Source organism: Tupaia chinensis, unplaced genomic scaffold, assembly GCF_000334495.1.
Source record: "Tupaia chinensis unplaced genomic scaffold, TupChi_1.0 Scaffold000314_1, whole genome shotgun sequence".
Classification (NCBI taxonomy): Eukaryota; Metazoa; Chordata; class Mammalia; order Scandentia; family Tupaiidae; genus Tupaia; species Tupaia belangeri.
Genome location: NW_006159807.1, coordinates 963,838 through 978,826, shown reverse-complemented (window position 1 = coordinate 978,826; position 14,989 = coordinate 963,838). Strand labels below are relative to the sequence as shown.

At 46.3% G+C, this 14,989-nt stretch overlaps 1 long non-coding RNA gene and 1 pseudogene across 2 annotated transcripts; both read left to right on the top strand.

Annotated features, from left to right (window-relative positions):
* Positions 1-2,821: 2,821 nt before the first annotated feature.
* LOC102503234 (uncharacterized) lies at positions 2,822-6,632 on the top strand. Of its 2 annotated transcripts, XR_001370549.1 has the most exons (5): positions 2,822-3,338; positions 3,441-3,585; positions 4,503-4,622; positions 5,667-5,963; positions 6,132-6,632. It is a non-coding gene; the product is annotated as an uncharacterized LOC102503234 (long non-coding RNA). The 2 variants fall into 2 exon arrangements; XR_334925.2 differs by having other exon boundaries at positions 2,822-3,585.
* A 5,591-nt stretch (positions 6,633-12,223) lies between these two features.
* On the top strand, positions 12,224-12,393 carry LOC106735142 (40S ribosomal protein S29 pseudogene; annotated as a pseudogene).
* Positions 12,394-14,989: the final 2,596 nt, after the last annotated feature.

Below are 14,989 nucleotides of genomic sequence, written 5' to 3'. Positions count from 1 at the left end.
CTCGGGAGCGGCCGCCGCTGGCCCGAACTAGCGGCGCAATTACCTCTTGTTTTGGTGGTGGGGTGGCGGGCGGGGCCTGCAGGGCACCTGAGGGACCCCCTTCCAGGATTCTGACCTGGCCGCCGCCTCCTGGGTCTCCGGCCTCCAGCGAGGAGGTCCGGGCCTACCCTCCAGGCGCGTTCTCCTTTGGGTGGCTCGCCATAAATCAGCCGCAAGGATCCTCCCTTGTAAGCCTGACAGTGCCATATACTGCGGACCGAGGGGCTCTATTCTGGTTATGTGTCCCAAAGGTAAGTCTAAGACCCATCAGCGACGGGCCTTGCAGAGGGAGTAGAACCCGGAGAGTCTCAGGCCTAGCCCGCATTCGTCTAGGTTAGTTTTGGAGACCTTAATTTATATGCTCCTTCCCGTCCCTTAAGGATTGCATTGGACTAAACAATCTGTATTTATTATTTGAAGCGAGTCATTTCGTTTCCCTGATTATTTATCCTCGTCTTAATGTATTTATGTGTATATTTGTAGAATTCTCCAGCTGAGTTTAGAAACACGCTCCCAGGCCGTGGGGGCCACGTTTCACCTTAGTCCCCTCCGCCTGAACTAGTTGAGAGAGTAGTTTTGAACAGTTGTAACCGTGGCTGGTGTATGTAGTTCATGTAAAGGATTAAGACCGCAAATTGTCCTTCATGGGTAGAGGCAGGCAGGCAGGCAGCCTGGTGGCGGGGAACAACACACGCTAGTCATTTTTCAAGAGCCGTGGCCCTCGTCACTCAACATAGTTTATTGATTTCAAATTGTCTGGTACTATTTGAACAAATATTTAGAATAAAAAAATTTCTCAGTCGGAAGTGTATCTGTGTTAATCACGCATACTTGCAAGCAGATCACTCTGCCTTTATCTTTCGCACAATCCCCACGGAAGGCCCTGAAAGAGACTGACCGCTTGGAAGAAAAATATTTTTATTTATTTGGCATCTAGTGCACAAATTGGTTCTGGGGATACTTGATTACATTCCAGCTACTGAAATGGGAGGGCGGGGGAGGATCCAAGGATGCATACCTAGAAACCTAGAAATGTTCTGGGCGGATGATTTGGATAGGGCTTTAGAAAGAAAGCACTGCAGTTTCTACCGCCCTTTCTAGAAACAATCGACTTTTACATTGGGGAGGCCACAGCTCACTTTTCTGCATTAGTAATAATAATGACCTTGAAGGAAAACTGACAATCAAAGACACGAGAGAAGTTGTAAGAATAGTTGAGCTATGAAAAAGCTAAGGTGTAGAGAAAGAAGCGATCATCCAGAGAGGAGCACCCAAGCTTTTTTTCTAGGAAATGCTGTCATGAATTTTTCCTTTGTAGTGGTCTGTAGTTCATTTCTAAAGAAAACAAACCTTCCCCAGGATGTGAAGTAATAAAAGTTTCATTAATGGAACATGACAAGTATAAACACCCTGTTTACTCCTACTTCTTTGTACTAAAGGGGCAAAAAAAAAGTCCTCAAAGATTTACAACCATTTTGTAAATATTAGCGTGGCTTTAGCTAGGGGCGGACAACTTACACCACTTCTGTGAGAAGGGGCACTTGGAAACCGCCTTCAGATAAGGTTCAATTCTTTTGTATTTCAGCAAAGTCAGCCTACGCATCTCAATTTGGTTTGACAAATAATGCAACTCCTACTACATCCTCCATGACATGAGGTGAAATTCCTTTTGTGTGGAAATAATTTAACTTCTAATCTTCTGGTGGAACGGGCAATCGTTTCTATTTGGATGTTTGTGTTTCGCTAAGTAATGATGGCTCAAAATAATATTTAGTTTCCTTGTTCCTTTGTGCTGTTTTTAAAAATGGCATGTTAGATTGGGGGTGGGAAGGGATATCCTTTTGCTAAATTTCACTTTATCCGAACAGGTTTAAAGTATATATGTTGTAGAAGTGTATCAACAGAATAAATGACTTCAATCGAAGGCATATTTTACCCACTTTCAAGACTTAACATTGTTTTCTATGAAATTTGCATCCATAGGCAGAATTTCTAATTGTCTTGTAAGAAATTATTTTTTAAGCTATTAGAGAAATCAAGAGCTCGCTGCCTTGCAGGTTACAACCACCTTTCTTAACTGGCTAAATATTAAATAGATGAATTGTCAGGCTGTTTAGATTCAGCCCAGTTTTCCCTCATCTCCTCTTCCTACCATAAATAATAATAAAAATACATAATGCATCATGGCTCCAGGCGTTTTCCAGCTCGGTGTGTTACCGCAGGAGTATCTGCTGAGTCTGCGGGTGTCTGCGAAGCCCCCCATGTCATCTGCGGCTTAGGGTTTCATGGATTAGACTTTAAATGGTGTCTAGCCAGGCTGACATCAGCTTCCGGTGTCACTCAGGCTCCAAAGAAGTGCGGGGTTAGGGGTTCCCCCTCCAGGCAGCCTCAGCCTCCCCAAGGCCCTCCTCTGGGGTAGGTGGTGGAGGGAGTTCTCTAGGACCAAATCTGCGGCTTTCTCCCACCTCTGTGGTGCTCCAGACTTCTGAGCAGGGCTAGGATCTGTTCCTGCCACTGGTGTGAGTCATGTGATGGGCACAGTCGGTTGCTCTTGGCGCGGGTGGGGATAGCGGCGAGTCCTGGGAGGGCGCGTTCCCGCGCAGCCACCCGCTCTGGCTGGAGCTGGGCCCTGCGGTACAGTCATTTAAAACTTCATAAATTATAAACAAGCCGTCTTGGCCTTCGCCATAAATTCCGCTCCTCTCGAGCCTGCAATTAGTGTTAGGAAGCACCCGAGTCTAAACACAACGGAACGCCCTCTGAAGGGCCCAACTGCCCGAAGGTGCAAAGCTTTATTTATTTCCCAGTGCCACCCCCTCTGCACCCGAGGTTTGCTCACACAGTCCTCCTACCCCGCCATCGCCGGCGGTACACACTCGGCTGGGTTCCCGCTCAGCGAGGGAAGGTCACAATAGCTGCTCTATCGGCGGAGGCGCCCGCCTCCCCCCTCCCCATTCGCAGAGAAACGGAGAAAAAAGAGTGGGGGAGGGGAGGTCGGCTCCAGCAATGGCGCCCTGCGCCCCGGCCTCTCCTTCTCCGGCCGAGGACCCGCAGCGGGAAGGGGGAAGTTAGCCGGGGAAAGAAACCTTCTCTCTGGCTAGCGTCTGTCTTCCCGTAGGGGTGCTGGGGGTGGGAGTGGGGCAAAGGAGAACGCACCAAGCCTCGAGGCTACGAAGTCTGGCCGCCGGGGACGTTGGGTCGAGCGTGCCCGCAGCAGCCGCGCCATTGTGCGCACAGCTTCCCCCCGGGTTCCGCGGAGGGGAAGGCCACACAAAGGCAGCGCGGGCCGACGCCGGGAGGTGGGGAAGGGCCGGTCTCCCTCAGGGCATTGGTCTCTGGAACGTCTACCTCGTGTGCAGCACAGGAGGGCCGCTCTGACCAGCTCTGCTTTTTCCTTATAGAGACCGCTTTGCGGGGGAGGTGGGGATCGGGGAAGGTTGTGAAGCCTCCTGAAGTCTAAAAGAAGGCCCAGTCCCTTGGATAAGGAGTGGCAGTCGTTCTGGTGGCTCTGGTTCTGTGAAGGCAATCAAATGGGAATTAAGGCAGGTAGTACCCTAACAGACCGCTGCAAAATGGAAGGTCAGGGGTGGGAAAGAGATTTAGGGAGTGGAAGATCTTTTGCTGCAACCAGGAAAAACTCGGGACTCAACCTGGAGTGGAGTGGAGGGCTGAGAACCAACTGGGCTGGCCCTAGGGGTGTGGAGAAGTTGCAGAGTAAAAGGCCTGGAAGAGTAGTTCTGGCCAGTGGCAGGGATGTGAGAAAGGGCAATTCTGCCTCTGGCTTTCAGACCTTAGCCTCATCCAAAGACCTGACAGAGAAAAATCCGCCTCTGATGGAATCATTAAGTTAACCATCCATTTGTACCATTTCTTTGAACAGGCTTTCAAATGAGAGAGAGAATACAGAGGGATACATATACGTTCCCCTTGGTGCAGTCCCAAGCCTCGTCCCTATCAGAGGCACATCAGCCAAATTGGTTTCTGAGGCCCCAGAGGCTGCTAACCTTGCTGAACAAGATTTTTCGAATTTCTATTTGTAGGAAGTATTAAAAGATAGTGATTACCTATACTAGCTGCTTGTCCCTTCTCCCTCCCCAGTCGGTACCAGCTGACTGGCCTTTGAGTGAAGTGCATCTTAGCCAGCAGACCTGAGAGTCCAGGCTCTCCATCTGTTGAGGCTTTTCATTAGGGAGGGTGAAGAGGATGTGTGTGGGTGTATGTCTGAATAACAAAGAAGTGAGTAACCCTTTATTTTAATAAAAAGTGGTCCTCTGCCTGACCTGGAGGAACCAGAAGATGTTTAGACCTTCGGTATTCGAGCAACAGTCACAAGCCAGTTTTGACTTTATCCTGAGAATTAGCGGAAACTTCCTTCAGAACTCAAGAAATGGTTATTCCCCCGTCACTGGTCTAGGAAGTTCTTCATCTGGCAGTTCTTGCCATTTCTTTGTTCCTTTTTTCAGAAACTGAAAGAGAAGAATTGAAAGAATAGACGTTTGTTCAGCTTTAGGAAACAGATGCAGAAAGCTCCAGTCTCCACAGGCCTAAAATCTGATCACTTCAGGGCACCACAACTTTTCAGAGTGGGTATACTTAAGGCCTGGGTGAGCAGGCCTATTCCTAGACACTTGGGACATAGGGAGATGACACTGGGTGTCACTAGCCAAGCCTTGATCACTTTTGGAGGCTAGTTCTCATAGGTCTCCATTGAAGGAGACCTGGGTGGAGAGAAAAAATACTGGATAGTGCACTTACTGTGTCAGTGGTGCTGGAGAGGACAGTGAAAGGAGAGGATCAACACAGAGAATGAAATCTCACTTCTCGCTGTTCCCTTGTTTTCTGCTGCAGCTACGCATGCCCTTAGTTCGGGGATCCAAGGCTGGTATCAAAGGGATTTATATACCTGGCCTAAAGTCTATGCACTTCTAAATGCTTCCCTCTGGGCTCATACCCACCTTGGCAAATTGGAAAATACAAAGACAATCCAAAAGCTGATTTTTAGGCGAGGTCCACAGGTTCACTGTTAAGCACAGTGAACAAAAATTTCCACACAGGAAGGAGGAACCGAGGTATATGGATAAGCAATCCACGGCAGTAGTGGGGGCAGGTGAAGGGTCCCCCAGGAGGGCTGTAAGATAGTAGCTAATCAGAGAGTCGTCTTGTTCCTAAGATCTTGTGGCAAAATATTTTGTCTGACGCCTATAGTTAGTCTGGATCATATTTAAGGAATAATAATATCAAGAAAATTACAAAAGAAGTAGAGCTTTAACATTTGTAAGCACCAGAAGAGGAGACCTTAATAAATCGGAATTCCCAGAGAGCTTTGTGGTTCAGTTAAGTATTTTTGCCCGGGAACTACAGCTTAAAAACGGGCCAGAAAGGCCTGTTGGGCCAGGACCCTTCCCAAGGGTAGAAGAGTGGCTCTGACTTGTGAGGACACTGAGAGGGTCTTGTGATGGCTCTATTGTTCACGGCACTGCCCTGCACAAACCGTACACACGTACACACACACCCCTCCCCCCCCCCGGGCGAGCGGGAAAGTGAGCCGGGCGAGTTCAGCTTTAGGAAGCTGGCACCAGCTTCCCTCAACCCACTCTCTGCCACCCGTCCGCTACCCCTTGGAGCAGTGACGACGCCATCCCAGAGAACAAAGAAAGCCCCGACCCGTCCTGGAGACAATCTACGGAGGGCGCTGTCGGTGACCCCGAATCTGAGCGCCCCAGTCCTCAGCGGGGAACAATAGCCGCCGCTCCCCGGGGCGCTCTGCTAGCCCGGCGGGCGCGCGGCAGCGCTGCACAAAGGCCCGCTGGGGTCTGCGCCGCCACGTGACGCGCGCTTGCTCCGTGCTCCCGCGCTGGCGGGCGCGGCCAGGCTGCGGGCGGGCGTTCCTGAGTCCACCTGGAAGCCTTTCGGAAAGACAAACGGTGAGTTCATCACCCAGCCGGCTGGCGACCGCGGCCCCTCTCGGCAGTGAGGAGGCCTGCGGAGGGGCCGGGGTGCAAGATTTCTCTGTGTGTGTAGGGTGGGGGGCGGGCGAGGTTACTCCTATTAAGAGTTCATCAATCACCCCGTGTGCACTTTTCGCTCGACAGCGGTTCCTCCTACTTCAGAGCAAGTCTGGGCCAGCTGGGATCCGACCAGAAACCGCCAGCGAAGGAGACAGCGCGCAGGCCGAGCGCTAACTGAGGGCGCGACCCGCGGGCGAGCGGCGCAGCCGGGGCAGCGCTCTGCAGCGCCAGGCCGAGGGAAGGGCCGGCAAGGCACCGCCTCCCACCCGGGCCAGCACTGCCTCCCGCGGCCCCACCCCCGAACTCAGGGCGCCCAGGGCTTTCCCAGCAAGTCTGCGCCCACGCTCGCCCCTGACCCACCGTGACCCTGCATTCCCCGCCCCTCCCCCACCTGCCTGCACAAGAGACACCCTCAAATGCTGCTCTAACCCCGGAAAGGCACGAATCCCTCTCCGCAGGCAGGACAAGACAAATCCCACTGGGTCAGAGGATTCTTGCAGACAACATTTCATCTAAAAGTCCCTATTTACCTGCAGGAGTATTTGTGTGGGGCAGAGTAGGCTGCTGAACTTGTAACTGATTCGAATGCCATTTAAAATAACAATAAAAGTATACTGAAAATGCTAATTACATGATAGGCCTCTCCTTTCTTTTCTGCTATGCGAAAAAGACTCTTGAGTGTTTTTTTATTTCAGCTCTTTAGGGTTCATTTTAGAAATACCAGGAAAGGACAGATTGCAAGTTTCAGGGGACAGTCATTAGAATGAGAACTGTTTACTGCAGGAGGGTTTGGGTGGAGTGAGTGGCAAAGCGTTCTTTCACCCACTCAGGGTAAAGGGTGTTCTCTGCAAATTCTGAGAGTTCTGGCCTAGTCCCCCTTTTACCCTTTTGCTGAGTGACATCAGCTCAGATGTTTCTCAAGTTAGCTAATGTGTTGCCTCTGCCAATAGGAAAGAGTTCCTGAAGGGCAAAAATTCCAGCTTTGTTCTCTCTCCTCAGTCTTCCCTCTCCTCACCTCTTACAAGGGAATTAACTTGTTGGAGAAATGCTCTCCTATCATTTTGCTTTAGGTAGAGATAACCTGAAGCATTAAGCCTCACAGTGTCCTAAACTCAATGAACAGGGTCCTGTTGTTTTGGGGAAGAGTCTGTCCCCTCCCCCCCTTGCCTTTTCGAGTGCCTACTGAACAGCTCCTGTGTGTGCTGAGCTAGGCTCTGGGGTAGATGAGTCACTCATGGCCTGTGCCCTTCAATCTAGTGGGGGAGAGAAAGAATCCTGAAACAATATGACAAGACTTGTAACAGAGGTGTGTTCCTGGAAAATGTTCCTGCAATAAAGAGAAGGAACCATTAACATACTGAGATGTCAAAAGACAGCTCTCAGAGGAGGTGAATTTGGGATACTGAAGTATGAGGATTTTTTTTTTTTTGTGTGTAGAGGGATGTTTGCTATAGGGTATGTGTGCTCATCAGAGTGAGAGAAAGACAGAAATCAAAAAATTTCCTCCTAGGGACCAGCAGTTAGCGTAATGGTTATGTTGCTGGACTCCCATGTAGTCGACCGCAGTTCAAGTCCCGGACCCAGTGGCTTAAACTCACGCCGGGTGCGTGTGCGTGCATGCCCAAAATCCCGAGAGGAGAATGGAGGAGAAGGGATTGCGGCATGGCCATCCCCTCTGGAGAGTGGTTTCTTGCTTTCTATCTCTCTGTCTCTCTCTGTCTGTCTGGTGAGCGCACGCATCCTATAGCAAAAAAAAAAAAAAAAAAATTTCCTCCTCACCAAGGAATGGCCATGCCGCAATACCTTCTCCTGCATTCTCCTCTTGGGGTTTTGGGCACACACACACATGCGCCAGGCATGAGTTTTAAGCCACTGGGTCAGAGACTAGAACCACAGTTGACTATGTGGGAGTTCAGTGATGTAACCATTATACCATGTGCTGGTACCAGTATGAGTTTTCCAGGCCAATGAGGGAAGGAGTTACCAAGCAGAGAGAACAACTCACGCAAAAGCAGGAGGGAAGAAAAAACGTTTGCACTTGGAGCCAGGAGAGTACTTCAGAGTGGCTGGAAAGAGGTTGTGTAGGGTTCCTGTAAAGGAGTCTAGACCTACTCTATAGACAGTGGGGACCTACTGAAGTTGGTAAGCTGGGACATGAGGTTATCTCTTTTCAAAGCTAACTTTTGGGGGTACTGTATGTGACTGATGAAAGGATGTATAGGAGGCACAAAGATTAAAAAGGAGGCTGCTGCAATGATCCAGCATCCAGAGGAACTAAGAAGGGTGAAGAGAAAAGTCACAGAGGACATAGAATTCACAGGACTCGGTGACAAATAGGATGAATAAAACAGCTGTGGATGTTAAGCTCTAGGCTTCTTTCTTTTTTTAAAAAAAGAATTATTTAATTTTATTCATCATCATTATTATTTTTTCAATTTGACCAGAGTGCAACAGAGAGAGAGAGATAAAGCAAGAAAGCAAGCCGCCAGGACTTGAACCATAGTTGGCCACGTGAGAGTCTGGCAACTTAACCACTATACTGTCGGCTGTTAATCTCTAGGTTTTTATATCGATGGCCTGAGTGGGTAGTCAAGCCATTCACTTAAATGAAATGGTGTGTGTGGGAGTGGGTGGAGGAGGAAGAGAAGACTTCACAAGGGAATCTAATGAGTTTTAAGTTCAGTTTCAGGTCTACATTGTATTTACTGCTTTGCCACTGGTATATTGTGACCCTAACCAATCCACTTAATCTTTCTGGACTTCAGTTTCATCAGTGAAATAGTCAATAAAGATATCTACCTCCCAGGTTTATCATTAGAGCTGTGTGTGTGTGTGTGTGTGTGTGTGTGTGTGGTACTGTTATCTTCATCAGGACCAAATGAATATCCTACATGAAGCTAAAACCTAGGAAAAACATACCTTCACTCCCACCATTCTGATCAATATTTCGATCTTGGGTGAGAAAAAAAGTCTCAGAGAAATTAACACCACCATCACCTTACTGCCTCAGATATTGAATCCCAACTATGCTTGAGACTAGGTCAGGTCAGATTGCTAATCAGAGTCCTTCTGCTTTCACAGGGCTACTCTCTGGAGGGATCACAGAAATGTGGTCTTGGTATCAAATCACTGCAGAAGAGGCCCCTTAGCAGATGTCTGAAAGCTGCTGTGTTCTTTTATATTATATAATATATTATATGTCTTCCGAGAGATGCTTGAAACCATCCACTCTCTTTCGAACTTCTTGTAGTATAGGAAAGACTGTTGAACATCTGAACTTGCCTATTTACATTGGGTGTAACAAGACCAAATGGTTTATCTTTTCTGTGTCAACATTAATATTGGTAAAATAGAATTTTTTCCTTTTATAATTATTAATTTAATTTAATTTATTTATTCATTTATTTTCATTTGACCAGAGAGAGACAGAGAGAGAGAAAGAGTGAGAAAGCAAGCTGCCAGGTTCGGGACTTGAACCATGGTCAGCCAAGTGGGAGTGTCCAGCACCTTAACCACCATGCCACCTGCTGGTCTCGGTAAAATAGAATTTTGAAAGGATCAGGGACTAGCAAATGGCATAATGGTTGTCGCTGGACTCCCATGGAGTCGACTGTGGTTCAAGTCCCGGACTTGGTGGCTTAAACTCATGCTGGGCTTGTGTGCATGTGTGCCCAAGATCCTGAGAGGAGAATGGAGGAGAAGGGATTGTGACATGGCCATCCTCCCAGGACGTGATTTCTTGCTTTCTGTCTCTCTCTGTCTTTCTGGCAAGTGAACATGCCCTATAGCAAAAATCTCTAAAAAGAAAAAAACCCCAACGGGACCAGCAGTTAGCATAATGGCTATGTTGCTGAACTCCCATGTAGTCGACCAAGGTTCGAGTCCTGGACCTGGTGGCTTAAACTCACGCCAGTTGTGTGTACGTGCATGCCCAAGATCCCAAGAGGACAATGGAGGAGAAGGGATTGCAGCGTGGCCACCCCCCCGGGGGGGTGATTTCTCGCTTTTTATCTCTCTGTCTCGCTAGCGAGTGCACGTGCCCTATAACAAAAAACAAAACAAAACAAAACAAACCCCCCCCCCCGAGAATTATTAAAGAATTGAATAAGATAAGGAAGAATGACATTTTGGATGATGCTATAAGGGTAAGTTTTCACTTACCAGAGTGACAAAAAGAAACACTTTAATATCCCACTGACTTGGCAAGGGCATTAGGGAACAGGAGCTCTCACATGTTGCTGGAAGAAGTGTAAATTGATTCACTTCCATGGAGAGCAATTTGGCAATTGTATTAAAATTGCCAGTGTAAAAACATACCGTTTTACTAAGTAATTTCACGTCTAGAAATTTTTCTAATAGGCAAAAGCTTGAACTTGTGTTTTATTTTTTAAAGAATTACTTTATTTAACTTTATTTTATTTATTTATTTAAGTTTGACCAGAGAGAGAGTGAGAGAGAAAGAGAGGGAAAGTAAGAAAGCAAGCCACTAGGTCTGGTACTTGAACCACAGTCGGCCATGTGGGAGTCCAGCGCCCTTAACCACCACACCACTTACCAGTCCCTGAACTTGTGTTTTATAATAGCAGAGGACTGAAAATAAGCAGCTAGGAAGTGGCATGGTGGTTAAGGGTGCTCGACTCCCACATGGCTGACTATAGTTCGAGTCCTGGACCTGGTGGCTTGCTTTCTCACTTTCCCTCTTACTCTGTTTCTCTCTCTCTCTCTTAGTCTGTTCCTCCCTGGTCAAATTTAAATAAATAAATAAATAAAAGTTAAATAAAATAATTATTAAAAAAAAAGACTGAAAATAAGCTAAATGTCTATCATCAGAGACTGGCTAAATAAATTGTGCTGGAACACAGTGGAACAGTATGCAGTTGTAAAAATAAACTAGGGGGCTATCAGGTGGCATGGTGGTTAAGGCACTAGACTCCCACATGGCTAAGCATAGTTCGAGTCCCGAACCTGGCAGCTTGCTTTCTCTCTCTGGTACAATTGAACAATAATAAATAAAATAAGTAATTCTTAAAAAAATAAAAATAGGGATCAGCAGATGGCATAATGGTTACATCACTGGATTTCCACATAGTTGACTGCAGTTTGAGTCCCGAACCTGACAGCTTAAAACTCATGCCAGGCATATGTGCGTATGTGCCCAAAATCTCTGTCTCTCTGGTGAATGCCCACACCCTATAGCAAAACTACTCTACAAAATAACTAACTAACTAACTAAATAAATAAATAAAAATAAACTAGAAAATTCAGTATGCATTTAAATGGAATGGTCTTCAAGATATAATAGGGGAAAAACAGAGGGTGAGATTTGTCTAGCAGGCCAGCCAGTGGCACAGTGGTTAAGGTGGCTAGATCCGATATGGCTGACTGTGTGGTTTGAGTCTCAGACTCATTAGTTTGAGAAACATCTGTGCACATGCCCAAAATCCCAAAAGGAGGGAAAAATGGAGGAGAAAGGATTTCAGCATGACCATGCCTCATGGTGGGGGTGCTTTCTTACTCTCTCTACAGTGAGTACATGTTTTTTTATGGCAAAACTTAAAAAATAAAAAATTTTGTATAAGTAAGTGGAACACTCAAGTTTGTGTTCGTTCTTTCTTAACATTTCGTAGTAAGATGGTTTTTTTAATACACTCTCTCTCTCTCTCCTTCTCTCTCTCTCTCTCTCACTTTGTCCCACTCTGGCCAAATTAAAATAAATCAACAAATAAATAAAATTAAATACAACAATTATTTTTAACAAATCTGTCTAAGATGCTATCATTTCTGTAAAAAAAAACTGTGGGGAGAAAAAAATATATACTATACATGTTACATATAATACACACACACACTCATATATACATAGATGATCCTAAAGCAAGCTTCTTCATATATATCCCTCCCACCACACACACACCAGGATGTAAAAATGTTGTTGGAAAATGTATATTATGAAAAAAAGAAAATATGCATGGATTTTTTTTTTCTCAACAAAATAAATTCAAAGTTTAATACCATTTTCTCATGAACTTTTTGAAGTCTCATGTTAAGTATCTCCGGAAAGAAATACAAGAAACTAAGACAATTGGTTGTGTATGTGAAGGAGACTAGGTGGCTGGGGCCAAGGGTGGAAGAAAGACTTTTCCGCCCTTTTGCTTCCTTGCCCCACTGAAAGCAGGATGGGTCATCAGCAGCTCTACTGGAGCGAACCGCGAAAAATCGGCCAGGGTTCTTGCTCTCATGGCGCATGCTCAAACCAGCAGGTCTGATCCGGAAATACGGCCTGGACATGTGCCGTCAGTGTTTCCGTCAGTACGCGAAGGACACAGGCATCATCAAGTTGGACTAAAGGATCCTCCTTGAATGGATTGTCCAAGATATCTACCCAGTGAAAGAAATCATGCTGGGTATTTGTATATAAAATAAATTAAATTAAAAAAAGACTTTTTGCTACATATCCCTGTATATTCTCTGAATTGTGAAGCATGTAAATTTGAATTTACTACCTATGTAAAAAAATAATAATAAAGGAATAGAAAATAAGTGGTTTGTTCAAGTATAACTGATCTGGCTGTGCTTATCTGTGTGCATATATGTCTTTACTTGTACTTGTTCTAGCCGATCACATGAAGCTAGGGACACCTCTCATTTAGTCCCCCCAGGGTCCTGATGCTAGTCAGCCTCCACAGGAAATGAGGGAATCCTTTAGCCTTTTTTGGTTCTAGAGGGTGTGGGGACCAGGTCCATATCTACACACACTCTCTCTCTCTTTCTTTTTTTTTTATAAGAGACTTTATTCTTTTTAAATTATTTATTTTTAATTTTATTTATTCATTCATTTATTTTAATTTGACCAGAGCGAGAAAGAGAGAGAGAGAGAAAGTGAGAAAGCAAGCCACCTGGTCCAGGACTTGAACTGTAGTCGGCCATGTGGGAATGTCCAGCACCTTAACCACCATGGCACCTGCTGGTCCCCTCTCTCTCTCTTTTTTTAATATTTATGTATTTAATTCTATTTGTTGTTGTCATTTTTAAATTTGACCAGACAGGGAGAAAGAGACAGAGAGAGAGAGAGAGAGAGACAAAGGGAAAGTGAGAAAACAAGCCTCCACACCTGGGACTCGAACTCTAGTTGGCCATGTGGGAATCCAGCACCTTTAAGCACACCACCTGTCTACTCCAATACCTGCCCTCTCTTGTAGTTCAAGATGGGGCTACAAAAGTCTGGGGCACAGGTTTAGCAAACAAATCCCAAAAGGAGGCAGCAGGCTTCTCAGTCAGCCCCACTGAACATGTGGTCTCCCAGAAATGATGCCTCCATGAACACTGCTCTGCTCAGGCTCAAGGCCGGTCGTAGTGTACAGAAATGGTTGCCTTACTTCTCCTTTGCAGACTGTGGAAAGACAATGGATTGTGGGGAGTCCCAAGCTGGTTTTCTACTTTTCAATTTTATTTTATTTTTCTTAGGTTTTTTGTTATAGAGCATGTGTGCTCACCGTAGAGAGACAGTAAGAGGGAAAGTCAGAAATCCCCCCTGGGGGGGATGACCACCACTGCAATCCCTTCTCCTCTGTTCTTCTCTCAGGATTTTGGGTATGCACACACATATGCCCTGCATGACTTTCAAGCTGCTGATTCAGGGACTAGAACTGTGCTCAGCCATGTGAGAACCCAGCACCTTAATCACTACACCACCTGATGGCCCAGGTTTTGTCATTTTTTTGCAGAATGGCTTTGTATTTTAACCTCCAATTAAAGTGACTTTTCTTTAACATTAGAGGTAACTTATCTCTAAGGTGCCCTCTATCTTTGACATTGCAGGCTGTGAGAGGCCAGCCTTTAGCCAGGGTTTTTGTGGCCCAGGCCAAGGAACATTTCACCTACTCTGAATTCCTAGGGCTCAAATGCACATTCCAGATAATTTGGAGAGAAGGAAGGAAAATAGAGTAGATGTGCTCCTCACTTCCCACAATCTCAGAACCACGCTAAATTGACTCTGAAGAAAATGGAAGAGACAAACCTCCTTCACTTCCTACCCTGCTGGTATCATCAACACCAAGCTAGGAAAGTGGCAAGAAGCAAAAGTGAGTCTGGTCTCTGCAAAGCATTAATTGGTCAGCAAAACTTGGGAAATGCCTACTGATCTCTTCTTAAGGCTGTTTTCTGAAACTCCAACCCAAACTGGCCTTAAGTCTGACCTTGACACTGACTTTTCTGCTCTGCCACCCACCAGACTCTGGATACTTTTCAGGTATATTCATGGTTCATGGTCCCTCCCATAGAAACATCTCCTTTTTCCACACAATGCCCCCTCTACATTCCAACTCTTTTTTTTTTTTTTTTTTGGAGAGGTTTTTTTGCTATAGGGCGCATGCGCTCGCCAGACAGACAGAGAGAGACATAGAGACAGAAAGCGAGAAATCGCCCCCCATGGGAGATTGCCACGCCGCAATCTCTTCTCCTTCATTCTCCTCTCGGGATCTTGGGCATGCACGCACACGCGCCCAGCGCAAGTTTAAGCCACCAGGTCCAGGACTCGAACCGCGGTCGACCACGTGGGAGTCCAGAGACATAGCCATTATGCTAACTGCTGGCCCCCATTCCAACTCTTAAAGCAAAAATTTTCAAAGTGTGTTTCTGAAGAACCTTGCTTTAGGATCACCATGAGGCATATTAAAAGTAAAGATTCTGGGACCACCAGTTGGCATAATGGGTATGTCGTTGGACTCCCATGTAGTCGACCACAGTTCAAGTCCTGGACCTGGTGGCTTAAACTCATGCCAGGCATGTGTGCGTGCTTGCCCAAGATCTATAGAGGAGAATGGAGGAGAAGGGATTTGTGCTTGGCCATCCCCCCAGGGGGTGATTTTTCGCTTCCTGTCTCTCTGTCTTGCTGGTGAGTGCACGCACCCTATACCAAAAACCTCTACAAAAAAAAAAAAGTA